Here is a 16,790-nt window from a genome sequence, read left to right on the forward strand (position 1 = left end):
GACCATATTTGTGTTATTTAGGGTTTATAATATGGTACTAGGGAATGGGCCTTACACCATCATTCCCTCTTGTACACATTTTCTAGTTTTAATGATGTTGGTCCAAATCCTTGAATCAATTGGAATGTTATTATTATAGAGGGATCGATTATATAGTCTCCCTTGTAAGTATTTGACACACATAATTCTACACCAGCTAGCCAAGTCCTATGCTAGTGTCCAACCAATCTTAATCATTAAGGCCTTATTTACATCCATTATTCTTCTTAGATTTAACCCCCCTGAGACTTAGGCATTCATAATTTCTCCTATCTAACAAGACTTAGTTTCTCTCCTATGTTCCTGACCATACAATGTTCCTCTATATTTTTTCCAAGATGTCTTAGGTACAACTAGATATTTTAAATAAAGAAAAAAAATAGAGAGGGATTCCATGTAAGGTAGCTACAATAAGTTGCAATTTCCCTATATGACTAAGTACCTTACCTTTCCAACTTGCAAGCCTTTTTTGCATTCTCTATAACATTGTATTCCAAAATTGAGAGGTAACTACCTTCATAGTGAGTGATAAACCCTTGTAGGTGTCATGGAGGCTTGCCACCCTACAATTTATCTACTTGATAAATCTTTTTTGTAGTATCAAGTCTAGGTTAAAGAAGTAAATTTTAATTTTCTAGTAATTTATATGTCCCCCTAAATATTGGCATACTTGGTACCTTCTACAATGTTGAACAACCCATAGAGGAAGGTGTCATCAACATCATTGTGCATAAGTCCCTAATCTAGGGCAATCTATATCTCTATCAAATTCAAGTATGATATTCACATATCCTTTAATTATATCTTCACTCATTTCATAACCCATGGGGTCTATGAAATTGACACTTAGTTCAACTACCTCCATATAGGTAACATTTATTTAAACCATAAAAAATATCTCAACCAATGAAGGTGGGATCTTAAATCTTTGCTTCATTAGATACTCAAATCTCTTCATCATTCAAGAAATATCATTAGTTATCTTCTCTTTCTGACTATCTTCTATAGTGCTTGGTTATCAACCTCATTATGCATTGTTCTCTAACCCATTCTTGTTCTGACATACCATGGAACTATCTAACCACTTGAAAGATCAGGTGTGTTGGTAGTGATTCAAATCTGAACATCACTTTCTTTATTGTCTTTAGTTTGTTAATATTGTCTAATAACTATTGTCTCATGACCTTACACATATTTATTTTCTCATTCATTACAACCATTAAGTAGGATACCTAGATGAATCCAACATGTATTGATTTATTCTCAAACTTTGATTCATCTTGTAACCAATGCTCTTTCTTATCACCTTGAATTGTGTCTCATTTATCAAGTCTATTTTCATATTTCTTCCATTGGACTTGGTCTTCAGATTTGTCTCCACAAGTTTCTTTACATTCTTGGCATTGATAGCATTACAACCCTTATTAAATAGGCCAGTTATCTTATAAATCATGTAATTATCAATCAACATGGGAATGTCTCAAACTAATAACATCCCTTCATGAATTCTTCTTAGGACAATCTGACTCCATTCATGAAACTTTGTATAAAGAATATATACTTCATAATGTTTAGGTCATTCAATTATTTGAACTCCTATTTTAGTTATAGATCTCCATTGCACAAAAGGTATAAGTTTTTATGAATGTCATTATCACCAATGCTTTCAAATTTACAATGTATATACAATCTTATACCTTGAATATGCAAAACATTAGGCAGAACTTGTGAAAATGATCCTAGAGGATTGTCTATCAAGAATACAAATGGGTTCTTCTTAAATTTGTACCTTGGCCTCTCATTAGTATAGCATATACTAGGGTTCTCCATTTCTTGATTCAAATTCTTCAATAGTTCAACTAATAAACTTGTAAAATACTTGGTTCATGCATAATTAGGGCCTCTCTACTTTGTACTTGAAAAATTATTCAATTTTCTTTCAACTTGATATCAAATTTCTCTGAAATAATCCCTAATTCTTCACACAATTGAATGGTACATACAATCTAGTTCACATCCCTTAAATATTTTCAAATTGAAACTCACATTGATTGTGTAACTACTTAGTTTGCAAAAGTTGTTCCTGATTACCAGTAAACTTGATTCTTTTCATATGACTTCCTATGATCACTAAATCATTTGCACACTTCACCATAGCTTCCTCATGATTTTTTCTTTCTTCTCCTAACTTTGCAACCCTCAACTTGGTCTCTAACTCTTGTTCCATTTCTCTCTTACTCTATCTTCAATAGATAAGTGCTTAATTCAAATAGGATGAATCACATATAATTGATGACTTTAATTTTTCCTCAAGTACATCAAAATATTTTTCTTCCAATACTACTTGTGAACTTGATGGGTCTTTTTCCTTCACAAATACTTCTTTAAATTCTTTAACATGTTCACTAAGCTCATCTTTCTAACTATTGTTGTTGCTATCATTCCTTCTAATATTTTTGTTGTCGTTCCTATTGTTGTTCATGGTGTCCTCATATCCATTATGAAAAATATTGCAATGTGACCAAAATTGTTGTGTAACTGACATATATGTTGAATCCTTCTTTGATTAGGTCCTTTCTTATTTATTGGTTCTCTATAATTTCTAGTCATGTGTCCAAAGTTGTTACATTTGTAACACACATTGCTTCTCCTTATTCCATTAGCTCCTTCTCATTCATTAGATCTACTTGAGGATCTCCTTCTTTCATTACCTCCAAGGTTAGTATCCCTAAACATTCTAATATTTCTATTATTACTATCAAACTTAGGTTTCCTACAATCAACTACTTTATGATCAAAACCATGACAATTATAACAATGGAAATTTGTAATAGGTTTGAAAGAATTACCTATACAATATCTCTTCATATGACCAACTTCCTTACATAGAAAACATCTACCTTTGAATTCATAAATTAATCCTTAGGTGGTTCAACTTGCTCTATTATCTTAGGCTCATCACTTTTTTTAAGTTGACTTACTTAATTTCTTTAGATACCTCTTTATATTTTTTTGGTTGATCTCATTTAGATAATTCCTTTTAGGTTGAGGGGTTTCAACAACTAGATCTAGTTCCTTTCTTGCTTCAAATTACTTTGTTGATTTTCCTCCAATAAAATATCCAAGACTAGTCTTATATAGGAATATCTCTAATATAATTCCTCATGAATTTTCTCACTACTACAAATATAATTTATTTAATTATTTCTTAGCGTGGGTTGATTTTCCTTTCACAAAAGTTTTATATTTCTCAAGTTTTTCATTCTCTATTTTGATGGAATCAAGTTTAGATGTAACTTTTGTAAGATGGAATATTAGATCTGTACTTTCAAATTTCACATTTGATGCAACCTTGCTATCATCTTTCTTCATAACTAGCTTTAGTTCAACAATCTCTAATTCATGCTTCATAATCTCATTTTATTTATTTAAGGTTGCTACCTCATCCCTATCTTTTGTCTTCTCTCTAGGTTCCTTTTTGGATTTGAGATGATCAATCTTATATTTCAATTTCCCAATGTAGTATTTTACCTCTTCATTCCTTCCTTTCAGGTTATCTCTTTCTTCAGTAAGAAGATCAATCTATTCAAGGGATTATTCAAGAATTCTCTATAATTATTCCATATTCATAGGGATCTTACTCAAGCTATTACTCCTCTTCAGAATAACTATACTCTCATACCAAATGTTATAAATAAGTAATACTAAGCGAGGGAGGAAGGTGGGGTGAATGAGTATCCTACAAACTTTTTCCCACAACTAAATATTGTTAATTACTTTATAACTTGCATATTAAAGCAAACAAGCAATGGTGAGTACTGATGATAACCATACACAAAGAGAACTCATAACACCATATTTTGTTAACTATGGAAACCCTAGCCATGGGAAAACCCTTGTAGTGATGGTACCCATAAAATGATTCACTTAAAAAAGTATCATGTTAAGGATGTTGACCCTATTAGGAGTCTATTAAGTACATATAGTCTTTCAGTCCTTGTTAGGAGTTGCATCAACCTTGTTAGGAGTTGGTATATACAATTACAGGATGTATGCAAGATGAGCCAACTACCCAAACATGGAATTATACAAGACATCTCCTTTATAGTAATAGATAAATATAAAAAACCTCTTTCCTATTGTTTTTTGTTCTTTGCAAATTTTTCATCATACATCATATTTTGCATCACATTTAGTACACATAACATGTATATAGTTTGCACATAATTTTGCATATTTCATCCAACACTTTCTTAACTCTACATAACATGATCTTTCCTTTATATCTTGCACTTTAACAAAACTTTTCCAGTTGTCCTTTAAGTTTTCACACACTAGGTAAAATAGATAAATAATTCTTGCTAACTTAGGGTTAACATCTATGATGTTGTCCCTAATTAGTAAAATAATTATTTTGTAACCAAACTAATTCCTTAACCTATAATTCGCCATTTACTGTTATACTCTATTATTTCCCATGCATTATCTATCTAGTAATGAACTCATATCTTGATCCATACTAATTGAACTAACTTGTAGGCTTATACATACAATCCTTAGGCTCTGTACTATCTATACCTAATTGTGCATGTGTTGATATTACTTATGTTGATTGTGCACATCAAATCTATATTTGTTATTGCTAGTGAAACTATCTGATAGTTAGATAATTCTCCATGTCTAACTATGAAATACTTATCTTTACACTATGACTTCTTTTAGTGAGATATATGTTTCCATAAATGACAACCCAATCATTATACCAACTTGTCCTAGTTAGCCATATTGCCAGTTGGTGGTTCTAGCCACATTCTTCTCTTCTATGTGCTAATATGTTCTAATATCTCTCTCGTTCATATTTTTTGTGTAGTGAAAATCAATTGAGAAGCATAGATAAATATACCAAGGTCTTTAAGAAATGTTGTATTCTCATCTACACTATTTAAAATAAAGAGTTTGGAATCTTTGACTCAGAAGAAAAGTCTCTTCTTTGTTCTACTTCTATCTAATCCAGAATGTGAGAGATTGGTTGAGAATTTAATGAACTTCATCATCCTCTAATGTTCTATTTCATACTACCCTATAGAGATTTAGTTTTCAAAAAAACTTACTTGGTAGTTTCTTATGTAGTGTATTGATTTGTGTAAGTTATATTCCAACATGGAAATGTTTGTAGTTGACAAAAATGAAGAGTTTTACTCTAGAAAAAATGTCACTATTTATGTAAATATGCTTATTTCAATGGTAGTCCAATTTCATAATGGTGCCACAAAATGCAAAAAGTGTTATTCTCATTATGGAATCTTGGTCAACCAAATGATCTCAAATTGAGTTCTGAAAACTATAATCTATATTTCAAATTGTATAATAATAAATATAGAATATCAAATTGCAATTCTGAAATCCAATTTTAGAATACTAAACATTCCCAAAGTGAAATAGTGATACTACTATCAATATTTAATTGTGTAGTTTTTTGAGTCAAACTCATTGACCCATGTTTCATATGTTTCATGTGTGCATGTTCATAAGAACCTATCTCTTATGGGATTGAATCGAACACATAACACCTTTACATATAGGCTATTCTCATGGAGGTGAAGCATTAAGACTTCCTCGGGGGTCACCCATCCAAGTACTACTCCAGATTCAACACTCTTAACTAAGGATTTTCCTCCATGGTTAAGTCCACTCTTCTCACAATCGTATTCACTAATCCTTCAAAAAGAATTGTTCCCTACTAACAATTAATTAGAAATCCCACTAGGATGATCAATTGATCAGTAGATTGTATTTTCCACAACAAGTTAGATTCTGATATTTTTGTTAGAATTCAATGATAGTTTTTTCTTAGTCAACCTCATTGACTCATATTTAATGAGTATTGGTTCCCAACAAAACATATCTCATGTGAATGAATGAAATAATTAGCACTCATTACATCTAAGTGATGCTCATAAAGGTGAAGTGTGAGGTATTTCTAGGAGGCCAATGATCATAATACTATTCTATCTTGAGCATTCTTAATGATGGAGTTTCCTTGATGGTTAAGCCCACTCTACTTGTGACCCAATTTTGGAAAATCTTCAACAAGTTTTCTGCATTATGAATCATTTATTAGAAAATCCCTCAAGCTTATCAATTGATAAGTGGAGGATATTTCCCATAGCATATAAATTTTTAATATTTTTAATATTTTAAGAAATATATTTTTAGCAAAGAAAGAGGTAGTATTAATTATAATTAAAACCAATAGAACATATCCTTTTGAAAAAACATTATGCATCACCTTTCAAGGAACATTGAGTATATGAAAATTCTACTTGATTTCTTACATAAGAAATGTATTCAAGAGTAAGACACTAAATAAAAAGCATAGTTTCTCATAGTAGCTCTTATAGAAGAGTCAACATTGAAGGTGCAAGCTTTCAATACATTAAGCACTCAAGATTCATAATAAATAAATGCAATTCATGTGAAGGAAAATTTAATAAAACATTTTGAAAAGAACTAAAGAATATAAGAAATATTTTTATTGATGAAATGATCTTTATAATATCACAAAAAGTATTGATAATGGACAAGAGATTATGGTAAGAATTTTGAAAAATTTAGCAACTATAACTTAGGGGAGTACCAAGATTTTTTGTTGGTGAATTGGACCAATTACCATAGATGATGGAAAATTCTACCAAAATGTCATATTCATGTGGAAGGAAATGGTGAGATTAGTATAGAATAGTTGCTACCTTATTGATAATGTTCAAATACAAGGTGAAAGCAAAAAGCACATTAATGTGAGTTTTCTTGTCATGTGTTATACAAAATCCAAATTGGAGAACAAAGTAAAAGAGATTTGCAGCTTATGATGATTCACATAAGAAAAATTAAGTTCAAATAGTTGAAAATAAATTGATAATTAAATATACTTATTTGCTACAAATAATTTAGTCAATCTACACAAAAAATAAATCCCAGAATTATTCATATGTGCAATTATAAGAAAACATTATTTCAAGCTCTATGAGCATAAAAGAAAACACAAATCGTGACAAACACTTTGGAAAAAAAATTTACTTTGCAATGGTCACTGCATCATGCTCCAAATGAATGTATCAAGACAAGAAACACTTCTATATGAAGGTCTTCATGAAATTTTTAATATTCTATATATGAGATCTAAACAACCTAATCTTCACATGTATATTGTACTAAGGGGCCATGATAGAACCAAGACTAATGCAAAATTATCTTAGTAATTTCTATATTGCTCAGTGGTAATGAAAAATACCACTTGCAATAGAGTATGTTATAACCATACAAAAATTCCAAGGACTAGAACTACAATAAGAAACAATTAATATAGATGAAATGGAGAGGTAAGGAATTACACCATAATCCTTGTCTAGAGTTATATTTATAATTAAATTTTATATTCAACTGATGGTATCATTAAAGATACTAAAAAATGCAAAGCAAACCATAGACATTTCTAAGGTAAAATTAGGAAACTCTTTTTCAGCAACACTCTCTAAGAAATGATGATGCAAGAGCTCCATAAATCCATCTCCATGAGGGTATTTTTCATTATGAATTATTATAAAAATAATCGATGAAAATGATATTCTAGATCAAGTTCTCACTAATTAACTTCTTCTACCATTATTGAACTCCCATTTTAAAAAAGGAAGATGAGTTTGGAAATCTCCCTAATTTTCATTTTGCATAATTTTCCATCTCACATACATATTCAACCTACTAGTCTCTCTCAAATTTTACCACCATGTGTGTATGTGCAGGATCATGGTCAACCAAACTATACTCTTAAGTGACAATGAAAAGTAAAAAAATCAGGGTTATGTCAACTTGACGTGCAATTATCAACTTGTTATGAACATTCTATCAAAATTTTGAGAGAAAAGAATCTCTACGAAATTGAATTTAATTTCTAAACTGCTAGGCCTTATCTAAAAAAAATTAAAATTGATTGGTCAAAATTTTTAATTTTAATGCAATATTACAAAATGTTCAGGACAAAAATAAGTAGTAGATGTATGTTTGACCACCTTAATCAAGACAAATGATAATATTTTTTAATAAGATTCTAGAGATAAGAAGTAAACTCACATCCTAATGTGATGCATATTTTGGGTAATTTATTCTAAATAAACAATTAATTATGAATTTTCTAGTATAGTATTTTTGGAATAAAAAAATCTTGTTTCTGACCACCTTAACTAATTCAAAATTTGGTAAAATTAATTTTTTTCTTTTTTTCTCCTTAAAGTAGAAGAATTATAGAATGTGATGCGCCTTTTGGATTTGAAAAATATTGTACCATTTGAAAGTTATAGTTATTTTTCAATCAATGTGTCAATCAACATTTTATATGTAACTCCATTAGAAAATAAGTAATAATTACTTATGTAACTCATAATTGGATAGACATTAGATTTATGAAAAGCTAAGAATGTTCTTAGAAAATGGTTTTCATTCCATCAAATTTAGGTGGAAAAAAGTCATCAAATACATGTTTGAAGTTAAAAAATACACAAGAACAGGCAAAAAATACATTTTTGGGGACATTTTTAAAGTTGACTATGTAGGATTGGTATCCAAAGATATATTAGGCCTTATAAAAGTATTAATTTTTTGGTTTGGTATCAGAATGGGTGGGAAAATGTTGGAATTGATTTTGAATTGCTTTGAGGTATGTTAGAACTACATATTTTTCAGATCGCCACTTTTTGGCACACCATTATCTTTCACATACCCATGCTTCAAATAGTTTTACAAAACTTATTTAATGGGATTCAAAGACATCTATTTTCATACTTTACAAAAAAAAAGAAAATCTAGTGTAAAATTTTTTTTTCAAATCTTAATAGTTTAAATTATTAGTTGCATCCATTCATGTTTGGACCTCACATCTAAAAATGTCACGAGCTTTGAAGTAGGGAATTTTTATACGGGAAATGTTAACTTAACCATTCCAAGGAAGAAATGATGAAGTTCATCTATTTAAAACATCCATATCTATTACATAGGAATAAGAAACTCTAATATCTTTACCTTTATTCATTGTATTTTGACAAAAAAAAAAGTACTTTCCTATCAAAAGAACTCTTTCTCAATCATGACATGAATGCTTTTTAAGTATTCAATAATAGATATTTCAGAACTTTCTTTAGATAGTGTGATAATAGAATAGGGAAAAAATCACATTAACTATTAGAATGTAAGTAAGAATATTTTTTTATAATATTATTTGTACGTACACTCAATTAAGCTTACAAGATTCTTAGGTTTTATTCATTTTCTAATATAGGTTAATACCTGCGTTTGTCAATGTTAGATAAATTAATTTTATTTATTATTGTTTCACCTAAAATCATAAAATCCTAGAATCAAAGCAACATAACGCTCTTTCATCATGAATGCTTTTTAAGTATTCAATAATAGATATTTCAGAACTTTCTTTAGATAGTGTGATAATAGATATAGGGAAAAAATCACATTAACTATTAGAATGTAAGTAAGAATATCTTTTTATAATATTATTCTTACTACACTCAATCAAGCTTACAAGATTCTTAGGTTTTATTCATTTTCTAATATAGGTTAATACCTACATTTGTCAATGTTATATAAATTAATTTTATTTATTATTGTTTCACCTAAAATCATAAAACCCTAGAATCAAAGCAACATAACGCTCTTTCAATATTTCATGTCAATGCTTCTTCATGTTATTAGGTAGAGGGACATTTAACCATTTTCCTAGCTTTTTCAGGCTTCCTTTATACATATAACGTTTTAGTTTAGCATTTACCCACTACCCTATTAATATTGCTTTCCCTATTTCAATTATGATTTGATTACTTCTGCATGTGCAATTTGGTTGTAGTTGAAAACTTACTTGTACATGTGTGATGATAGACTAAATACAATTTTCAATTCAGTGTTAATTTCCTCGAGCATGTGATGATAGAATCAGCGTTCGCTCCTATATGTAAGTAGGAATTGGCATTTTAATTTGAATCGTTCATTTTGTGACGTATCAATTGACTCAAAAATAATTTTGACTTTCTCTCGAAATTCTAGCCAGAGACAGCGATGGATACTATCATGAATTGAGGGTTCTTTTGGCTGTGGGCATAGGAATGGAGAATAGGCATGTAATATTAGAAATAGGAATGGCTATTCCAATAACAGCTATTTTTTGGAATGGGTATAAGTTCATTTTAGAGACAAAATGGAAATATGTATTCCTATTCCCTATTCCAATTGACGAACCAAACTGAAAATTAAAATCATATTCCAATTTTTCTATTTTTATTCCATCAACCAAACGAGCTCTGACAGAATAAATAATCAGAAATTTGCACCTATAGCAAAACTATCACGAGTACTCTAATAGTAGCATATGGCCGCATGTGTATATTTGCTTTCAATTATATCAAGCCTACAAACGCTCTTCTATATCAGACAATTAATTTACTATGACAATGCGATGTTCTTAGATTTAACTCCGAGTTTTCAGATCAAGAACTATAATCCATCATAAAAAAATATAAAAATAAAGGTACAAAAACAAAAATGATTTGGAAAAAATATATCGTCCTTCATCTCAATCACATCTCATGTCACCGCCCCGCAAGGAATAATTTGCTTGAATAACCAAACTTTGCAATGGTTTTTGAAAAAAACTAAAACAGCAGAGGAAAAAATAGAACAAGATCGAACACAAAGAGAATACCAATAATTTACACAGATACACACATAAACACATCAATATCTTTATTGCTACACATTCTATTCTGCAGCCTAATTAAAACTCAAATCACAATTACTTATTTATAAAACTCTATCTAAAATCTTATCCATAATTTTTGGAATGCCTACGGTGAAGGAAGTTCTTGTTTACTAATTGTAACAGCAGATTAAACATCAACGAAGTCCACTTTATTTCATGCAATCTGAAATACGACAAAATCGGAGTTTACTAAAGCAGTGAAGTCAGTGAAATTAATTAATTTATTTTAAAGTCAAAGACTCTGTTCTGACTTTTAAATTAATAACTTACGCAGAATGATCAAATCTGATGCATTTTTCCACCTCCATAGACGTTTATGTAAGGGAGAAATTTGGTGGTAGTGTCATCAACCAAATCAATCAATCAACAACTATAATTTATGTCTAACAAAATTTTCAAAGTTATTTTCTAAATTGATTTTAAATTATATAATGTGTTTATTTATTATTTTATTGACTAATAGTGTCCTACAATCATATTAACATGACAGGAGCACATAACATCCACCCATCAAATCTACACATAAGATTTAAAATCATTTCACCATTATATAAGTTTTTAATAATGATAACTTAACAAATATCTTTAATTATATATATCCAACAAAAAAGAAGAAGTTAATGTGTGATTGTAATGAGCTCATTTATGATAATTATCTATTATATAATAATTATCACTATTACACAATGATATAATTAGTAATAAATAAGAATGTTATATACTTTGTTCATAATGATAATATTCATTAAATAAAATTGTATAATTTCTAGATATTATTGAAAGATATAGTTATTCATAATAAAGAGTAAAACCATTATTATGAACAATTATAGGTGTTATCCAGAACTAATACTATTTATCATTATTATAAGATAGAACAATTACTACATGTATAATTATACCAAATACTACTTATCATTATTATTATTATGTATTTCACTAGTGAACAAATATTCAATTGAACAATTATTTCACTATTTTATATTATCATTACTAAAACCTGTTAGATCAATGACCCTTATATCTCCCTTACTCATCATTTACAACCCCTTATCTCTTTGATTATCTCCCAATATGTCTCCTAAAGAACCCCCACTATGATGGCACAATATCGCCTAACTCTTCTTTATGAATCTTCACGTGCACTTTTACCATGGAACTGTGGGTGCTCGGGCATGCGCATCAATGTTTTGTACATAATCCTTAGTATTAACTTGTAATGAAGTCCTATAAATAAAATTTATGACAACATCAATATCATGCCTATGTATGTCATTTGATGTCTAAGCATTCTTGACCACCATTCTTTCTATTTTCAACTATGGGTGGTAAGTAATCAATCCCCTGAGTCCCCTTTCAATAACGCTCGTGATTTATTAAGCAATATGTTATAGATGTTTGTTAAAATGTTCATTAACTATGTAATATATTAATTTTATTTTCTAATTTAGAGAATTTAGATAAAATACATATTTTGTTTAGTTACCATAAAAAGCATTTCAAGCTTTAACATTAAGTGTAAATGATTCAAAGTTAAACTTTTCTCATTATTATTTTTCAAAGTAATTTGTATATTGTTACTACAATTATTATTCACTAAACTTCAATTTATGATTTAGGCTTTACATCATCAACATTAGAACAATATTACTCTAATTTCAAATAATTTCAACTTCAATGTAAAAAGATTATGGTAGGAATGAGATACAACCATGCCATGTCATTAAATTATTCTTTTAAACATGTGTATTTATAGGAAATCACTTTTGGTGAAATTTGTATAATATTAAATGTTTGTGTCAAAGTAGTGATAGAGAAATCCAACCAAGGTTAAAATTATGGCTATTTATAGTAAGGGGAGAGAGGCCTAATTTATTATAGATTATGAAATGAACTATACAAAAAAAACAAGACTATTCAACAATATAACAAAATATTTGTTTAAAAAGTATGTGCACATATATAAACACATTCACATAATATAGTAATAATATTACAATAAATTTAGGTATATATTAGACTTGGGTACCAATAAATATTATTTTAGAAATTTAGTTAATACTAATGTTCTTGAAGGATTTTATGAGAACAAATCCAAGAAGAAATAGACAAGATCAGACAAGGGTTTAACTCTAAAAATATGCAAAAATTTATTATTAGACTAAAAGAATAACAAAAAATATATTAGATCAATCCTAATAAAGAAGATCGTAAAACCCTAATAAGGAAACCCTAAAAGGAAACATCTGATAATTAATATTTGATTATTGAATGGAAACGTATGTGCATAAAATGAAATCTTATAACACCCCCTTAATATGAGCAACAATGTAGCTAAAAACTATTTGAAATGTAATGATCACCGAGTGACTGAGAGGGGGAGGGTGTGAATAGGGAACCACTTAAAACTTCTTTCACTTTGTCCTACTCTATTAGATTATCTAATCCACTTGCATGCATAGAATGGAAAGCAATAAATGTTCATAGCACTTGACACAATATTTGGTGACCTAGAAACCTTACAAATAGAAGGTAAAACTAGGATGGGGATGATACCCACAACCTTTAGTATTGTAGTAATAAAGTTAGCCTATTAGGGTTTACAATTCATCACTTCTGATGATCTTCTTGGTTAAGAGCAAGAAGGACTATTAGGTCTACCTTGTGGAAGGATTTATACAATACAATTATTTATGTTATCTATAAGGAGTTTTTGTAAAGGACTATTAGGTCCACCCTGTTAGAGGATTTGACTTATGCGCCTATTAGGGTGAATTATTTAATTGATCTTTATTATGTAGCTTGGTTTCTTGAATAAGATCCTTTGATGTAAACTGATCACTTGACTATGATAGATGAGTTTTTCCCTTTCCTATATATCTCTTGTAGCCTTCTAATTACTCAACTCTTTCATATTTGCTTCTATGCAATGTTTTTCAATTGATATAATTATTTGGATACACAATTTAACTTATATTTATATCCATCCAAAATAATTACATTAACAAGTCAGCTACATAATAGTTTCAAACAAATTTTCACCAAGTTGACTCAATGCTAACATTCATGTCCAATTATCCACTTGGGTGATATGTTGACACTCAGGAAACACATTGGAACTTGGCAACTATGGAATTCAGTTAACACTGTGCACTTGGTTCACATTGATCACTCGGTGACAGTGGTAGCTCGGTAGAAACTGCTTGAAAGAAAACACTCTGTTGACACTATAGCTAGGTAGATACTGTCAACTTGGTTGACATTGCTCCCGGTGCTACTTGCTCAGTAAACACTATTGACATTGTTTACTCAATTCTACTTGCTAAGAGTATAACCATACAAAATGAGTAAGAGTTTTGGCACTAATTGACAATATATCTTGCCATAAGGTCTATAATCTCCCCCTTTGGCATTAGTGAGAAAAACACTTATACAAAACTCTAATCTTCAAAATAGTAGTCAAAAGTCCCCCTTTCCATGTACTTGGATCCGCAACTCAATTTTTACTGTAGCTCTACAACTTGGTTACATACAACAATGTTTTTTATTTTTCAAAAATATTTTTCTAACATTGCTATATACTTTTTTCTAGTGTAGGTTCTTTCCTTCTTTCTTCTTGCATAGGTTCATCTTTTAAAATTATTTTAGGTTCATTTTGTATCTTTGCTTCAGGTTCTACTTGCTCGACATTTTCTTCTACATTTTTTGCATCTACTACATGTCTCTTGGCAGCAATTTCCTAATGCTCAACACTTGCAATCTATTTCTTTGTAGCCTACTATAGCTCAACATTCATTTTTTATTATTTCTTGGTAGCTCTATTCTCTTTCTTAGGTAAGGTGCAAGTGATAGCTTCATTCACATAAATGAATGTGTCGTAATCTTCAAGTTTTGTCTTACATTCAACTTCATTCTTTTATTCATATTCATCAACTTTCATTTTTACACTTTACACAAATTTTTTAGTGTTAGATTTCAAAAACTTATAAGATTTTCTCTTATTGGAATATCCTAGGAGTATGCCTTCATTTCTTTTAGCATAAAGTTTTTAATTTCTATCATATCTTTGATATAATATTTGCTTTCAAAGACTTTAGAATACTTCACATTAGGTGCATACACATACCACAAGTCAAAGTGTGTAACACTTCTATATCTACACCTTCTCTATAGTATTTCTGTGATAGTTTCTTATCCATCATCAGTGTTATAGAAAAATCCATGATTTTATCTATTTCTCCTTTTAGCTATTCCATTTTGGGGAGGGGTCCTACGTCTTGATATCTATCTTTTGAGTCCTCTATCATTGCAAAATATATTGAATTCATTAGAGATAAACTATCCTTCTCTATCAGATCTCAAGCACTTCAAAATCTTACATATTTTCTTTTCAACTCTAGCCAACTAACACTTAAACAATTGAAAAGCATCAGATTTTTCTTTAAAAAATACTACAATCATCATTCTTGATTAGTAATTTAAAAAAAAATGAAATATTTTTCTCCACAATAGATTTGTACTCTAATAGGTTCCCAAAGGTCAATATTAACCAATTCCAAAATATCATTACACGAATAGTTTTTTCTCTTGAAACTAGACTTTGTCATTTTTCCCAATTGACATTGTTTAAACAAAGTATTATCAGGTTTCTTCAAACTTGGTAATCCTCTTACTCTTTTCCTCTTACTAATGCTTACAAAATTATCCAAGTTCACATGACATAATCTCTTATTTCGTATCCATATATCTTCATTTTGGGAAAATAAACATGTTTCATCATATAAATCTAGATAGAACAAGTTACCTCTTGTCTAATCACCAATTCAAATTAGTTCACTAGTAACATCAAATATATTTACTTTTTTGGGATAGAATTCTACTCTGTATTATTATTTGGTCAACTATGAAATGCTCAACAAGTTATAGTTAAGTCATTTAACCCAATACACAATATCACATTTGATCTTGTTAATCAATTGTATTTATCCTTTACCTTTTACAAGACATGGTGCATCATTACAAAACTTGACACAACTTTCATTCTATGGTTTTGTGGTTTCAAATTTACTTTTATCACCAATGATATGATGTGACCAACCAATATCAATTATTCACCTATCACCTTTACTCACTATGAGATTAATGCAATTTTTTCATGAGAATCAGAATCGTCATTTACAACAACATAACCAACTTATTCATCATTACTTTTAGAATCATTATCAATTTCTTCTTTAGCAATGTAACAAGATTTCTTATCTTTTTCGTTATAGTCCTTATTTCTCTAATTTTCTTAGTCATATCATCTTCCTTGTACTTTATTTCCCTTCTTTCATCCTTGTCTTCTCTTTTAGGATATCTTACAACAATATGACCAACTTTGTTACATAAAAAATAGTTTATATGAGGTCTACATTTTTATTTTCCTCTACCTCTTGAAATTCTTCTATCCACCATTTCTCCAAACTCATCAAGTTCATCATCAGAAGAGTGATTGTTACTAATAACCAATTGAGGTATGAAAGTAAATTCAACACAAGTAGGAGTGAAATGATCAAAATTTTAAATTTCAAAAGAAATAAACCTATCAATAACACATTTCAAAGTTAGGTTATTACGAGGGGTTCATCTCAATTCTTGTATTGCAAAACTTTAATAGCATAGATGGGAAGTAGAGTTCTCAATACCTTGTTGATCACACACTCTTCATCAATATTTCTATTTTCTCCTCTTATTGCATTTACCACCTCTTTGATTCCTCCATAATAGTGAGCATTATTCTCACCTTCCATCATTATTATTTCATCAAATTTACCTCTCAAGCTTTTTGATTTTCCTCTCAAAAAATTTTTGTCTCCTCTATAGATGGCTTTCAGTGTATCCCACATTTTCTTGTAGTAGTGCAATCCTTTATGTCATCAAACTTAACATAGCT

Source organism: Cupressus sempervirens, chromosome 9, assembly GCF_028749045.1.
Source record: "Cupressus sempervirens isolate cs-2001-9-10 chromosome 9, ASM2874904v1, whole genome shotgun sequence".
NCBI classification, from domain to species: domain Eukaryota; kingdom Viridiplantae; phylum Streptophyta; class Pinopsida; order Cupressales; family Cupressaceae; genus Cupressus; species Cupressus sempervirens.